Genomic DNA, 4,899 nt, shown 5'->3' with positions numbered 1-4,899 from the left:
ACCACCCTCAAACAGTTGAGGGGATTCCTAGGCCATGTGGGTTACTACAGAAGGTTTATAGCCCATTTTGCGACAAAGGCAACCTCCTTGCACAAGCTCCTGAGGAAAGATGCAGAGTTTACTTGGACAGAAGAATGTGACAAAGTCTTTCACACTCTGAAGCAGTGTCTGATAGAGGCACCCATTCTGCAACCTCCTGATTGGACGAAAGAGTTCCATGTACACACTGATGCATCAATTGAAGGCTTAGGTGCTGTCCTCTACCAGAAGGGCTCCTCGAAGTTGGATCAACCGATCTACTACGCAAGCCGAAAAGTCACTGATAGGGAACGGAACTATACAGTGACCGAGCTGGAGTGCTTGGCAATGGTGTTTGCCCTAGAGAAGTTTCGCCACTACCTCCTATCTACCCACTTTAAATTTTATGTGGATCATGAGGCCCTGTCCTTCTTGATGAACAAAGCAGATGTGAAAGGACGAATGATGAGATGGCTCCTTTTATTCCAGGAGTTCGACTTTGAGGTGATTACTAAGCCTGGTCATTCCCATGTTTTGGCTGATCATCTGTTGCATATCCCACAAACTGCAGATGAGGAGCAGGATGATCCAGACCTCCCTGATGCTTCCCTATTCTTGGTGAAAACTGTAACTCCCTGATATGTAGACATTTCCAATCTGCTGGCAACCCAACAATACTCTCCTGGTATCTCTAGTCGGGAAAGGAAGAAGCTCATGCTGGAATCAGCCCCCTACACCCTGCTAGGCGGTGCACTGTACAAGAAAGGCAAAGATGAAGTGCTCAGAAGATGTGTTGCAGGAAATGAGATTGGGATTGTTCTGAAGGCTTGCCATGACGAGCCATGTGGAGGTCATTTTGCAGGAGAAGCTACAGCCAGGAAGGCTCTGCTAGCAGGATATTGGTGGCCTACCATTCACAAGGATGCCTATGATTATTGTAAAAGATGTGATGCTTGTCAAAGAATGGGGAAACCCACCAAGACAAGTGCCATGCCACTGCAACCTATCCTTCCTTTGAAGCCGTTTGAGAAGTGGGGCATCGACTTCGTTGGTCCAATCGATCCTCCCACTAGAAGGAAACAGAACCGATACATCCTCGTATGTACGGATTATATTACAAAGTGGTGTGAAGCTAAAGCCCTAAAGCGGGACGATGGTAACAGCGTGGCCCTGTTCATGTACGAAAATATCATCACCCGTTTTGGCAGTCCCTTAGAGCTGGTAAGTGATAGAGGCACTCATTTCCTTAACAAAGTCATGGAAGAGTTGACAGAGTTGTATAAGATCCGCCATCGCAAGTCCACTCCCTATTACCCTAGAGCCAACGGCCAAGTCGAAGTCACCAATCGCATCCTCTGCTCGATTCTGACAAGAACAATTGTCGCACATCGTCGTGATTGGGATGATCGACTTACAGAGGCCCTCTGGGCATACAGAACCTCCCATAAAGCAGCAACAAGACAGACACCCTTCCAGCTGGTGTATGGTACAGAAGCTGTTTTTCCTGTCGAATTGGAACTACCCTCTTTGAGAGTGGCTATCAAAGAGCGTTTGGGGGATGATGATTCATTGCAATGCCGTCTCCTGCACTTGGAATGTTTGGATGAAATTCGTAGGATGGCTCTACAGTGCATGGAAGCCATGCAAGCTCGACGCAAGGCTTACCATGATAGCTTCATCAAGCACAAGGAGTTCAAAGAAGGTGATTTGGTCCTAGCCTATGATTCACGATTTGGCAAGTTTCCTGGCAAGCTGCAACAGCGGTGGATGGGTCCCTATAAGGTACTTGCCGTCAACCCTAATGGTTCTATCCAAGTGCAGACCGTTGATGCCTTTGATGATCCCTTTCTGATCAATGGATATCGCCTGAAGAAGTACTTCCCTCCTTGGGGATCTTGACAATTACGGACACTTGATCTTTTCCCTCATTGGCATGGCACTGTACTTCTTATGATGCTACTTCTGATAGCTGTTCTTCAGTCATTCCTGATGAAGTGGACGCAACCCTCTATCCCCTCAAACCCCCCTTCCAGCCTTGATCTCTTATCCTCTATTTTCCACCAGCGACAGTGGCAAGGTTGGTCTTGGCACATGGTCTTTCCACCATTCCCTTGCTCAATTAGAAAGAAAAAAAAAAGAAAAGAAAAGAAAGAGAAGAAAAATATACATATCGGTCATGGGAGAAAAGGACTTAGGTCCCTATCATGCCGACCTATTATTCGAGAAAAGGTGGAAACACCCTCGGGAATAGGGAAAAAAAGAAAAAGAAAAAAAGAAAATAAAATAAAAGAAAAAAATAAAATCTGTTATGAGAGAAAAGGAAGCAATTCCCTGTCATAGCAGTCCTCGTTCCAAGCAAAGGTGGTAAACACCCTTGGGTGAGAAGCTGGCTGTGGAAAAGGTGGTAACACCCAGCAGTCCAGAAAGTGGATTCATTAATTGATATTCCCAGGATCCAATTCCGAAGCTGCCTCCCTTGGTACGCTGTGTCCTGGGTCCCTCTGCAAAGTGACTACCTGTCCTCTAGCAGACAACATGTTCCTATCCAATACAATATTAGATTTGATGGCTACCTCCTTGGGTACGCCTCTTCAACAATTGACGAAGCGATCTTCATCGACAACCCCTTGAGTGATGTGAGCTTTCATCCTAACCGAATGGGGAAGTGAGTATGGTTGCCCTCTATAATTATCAACAGAGCGTGAAACAGAGGGCGGGCCGAGAGACCAGTCTTTTCCCTTCAAATCAAATGAGAGGTGAGTAGTGTGACTGAAGTGTTGCACGCACGGGATGGGCCTCTCAATGCACAAAGCACAATTTCTTCTGTACACTGCACCATAAGGCTCCCTGGCCTTCTTTCTTGCACCGTATGCCGGCACAAGGACGGATGCACTGTTGCACCATCAAATGCGCACAAGGCATACAATCTTTGCACAAGTGACTGTGAGGATTACATCAACGGGTTTCAGGAAAAGGCTGCCCTCTTATATCTATCAACAGAGAGTGAGACAGAGGGTGGGTTGAGTGTGACTGGAGTTTCTTCAATCAATTACCAAGAGGTGAGATTGAGGGACGTTACGACACTTGGAGTCAGGTATGTTCCACTTTCCCTGTGCACCCACGGAATGGGTCTTTGCCGTCATCACAAGACACGCCACCCTGTTCTGTACACTGCACTGTAAGGCTCCCTTGCCTTCCTCCTTGCACCTATGCCAGACGGGTTGGATGCACTAATGCACCATCAATTGTGCACCCTGGCATACTCCTTCTTCACCATTCATCCTTGTCGATTCCTTAACCAGGTATGAGATAGGGGTTTCCGTTTTTATTCCTTGAGTGGTATTAGTCATGGGGCGAGTGACTGTTCTTTCATTTCATTTGCGTGACTGCGAGTTGAGTGTAGTATCCCTCATCATCAACAACAAATTTCCTGCAATTCCTTCCATCAGCTACCTCCCTGGGTACTGCCACATGGACCCTGCCATGACGGACGTGTGCCGAGAAGATGTCTTGGTCCCTCCAGCGCCGACAACCACACTGGACGTGCCATCGACACTCAACCTTGATTTTTGACGAAACGGGCCAAGTTTTTCTAACCCTACACTTTGGTTTCTTCGTGACGGTCATGTTTTAAGTGTGGGGACGTTAGTGGATGGTCTGTGGCGTGGTCCTAGGTCCCTGTTGCTTGGTTAACCCTATCCGTTAAGGTCTTAAGTGTGGGAACGCGTCCCTGCGCGTCTACATTGCATACCCTTCTGCATATGCCTCAACCTGCTCATGCATGTTTGCCATGCCTTTCTTTTACCCTGATGGGGTCCCTTCCCACCCACCCATTCATTTTCCACCCACCCTTGGGGCTGTTCCCTTGCAGTTTTCCTTCATTCCCTGATTTTGAGGTCCTGCCATGTGAATGCACCCTACATTCACCGAACTCCAAATCCAACCTTATAGCCCTGTTCCTCCCGTTGAACTGACCATTTTTCCTTTTTACCTACCCTTGTTCCGGTGCACGGTTTTTGAGTTATTAATTTTTGAAGCATTTTGCGTAATTTCGCCGGTTTTCCATGTGAATGCGCTTTTCTTGCTTCGGAACCATGCTCTGACGTCATAGCCCTGATAACCACTTTTTCCTTGACATTTTTCCTTTTTACGCCGTGTCATTCCGATACACGGTTTGTCCATTATTCATTTTTCGGTTTTTTCTACCTTTTTCGTGCGTATTTTTGACATTTTTCCATGTGAACCTGCCCTGTTTGCATCGGAATTCCAATTTGATCTGACAGCCGTGTCCCCTGTTCCTTCCCCACATTTTTCCTTTTTCCTCCTCCCTCTTTCGACTTCCGGATTTTTACTTATTAATTTTTAAATGAGTTTTCAGGAGTATTTTTGGTATTTTTCACATGTGAACCCCTCCTCCTTCCACCGGAACTGCGGTTTAATGTGATAACCCTGTGTCCCCCCTTCTTGCGGACATTTTTCCTTCTTACTGCATGTCATTCCGATGAACGGTTTGTCCGATATTAATTTCCGATCCCATTTTCGGGTTTGTTTTTTGGGTTTTTCCCATGTGAACGTGTCTTATCTCCGTCGGAATCATGTTTTGATGTGATAGGATTGTCGAACACATCTTTCTGAACAGTTTTCCTTTTTTCTGCACCTTATTCCGATTGACGGATTTTTCGATATTCATTTTTCATTGCGTTTTTTGTTCGTTTTTTGTGTTTTTTGCATGTGCCCGCCCTTTCCCCCTCCCGAAACCTCCGTCATATATTTTTCTTGTTTTCCCCCTGTCGTCCTGCCCACTTTTTGTCTTTACGCTATTTCGTTTTGACGTCCGGATTGGGAGTTATTCATTTTTTTTTATTTTTACGTGTATTCGCG

Source organism: Lygodium microphyllum, chromosome 4 (genome assembly GCF_053477565.2).
Source record: "Lygodium microphyllum isolate KBCC chromosome 4, Lygodium_microphyllum_v1.1.10, whole genome shotgun sequence".
Classification (NCBI taxonomy): domain Eukaryota; kingdom Viridiplantae; phylum Streptophyta; class Polypodiopsida; order Schizaeales; family Lygodiaceae; genus Lygodium; species Lygodium microphyllum.
The sequence above is the reverse complement of the archived record's forward strand: the minus strand, read 5'-3'. Positions refer to the sequence as shown.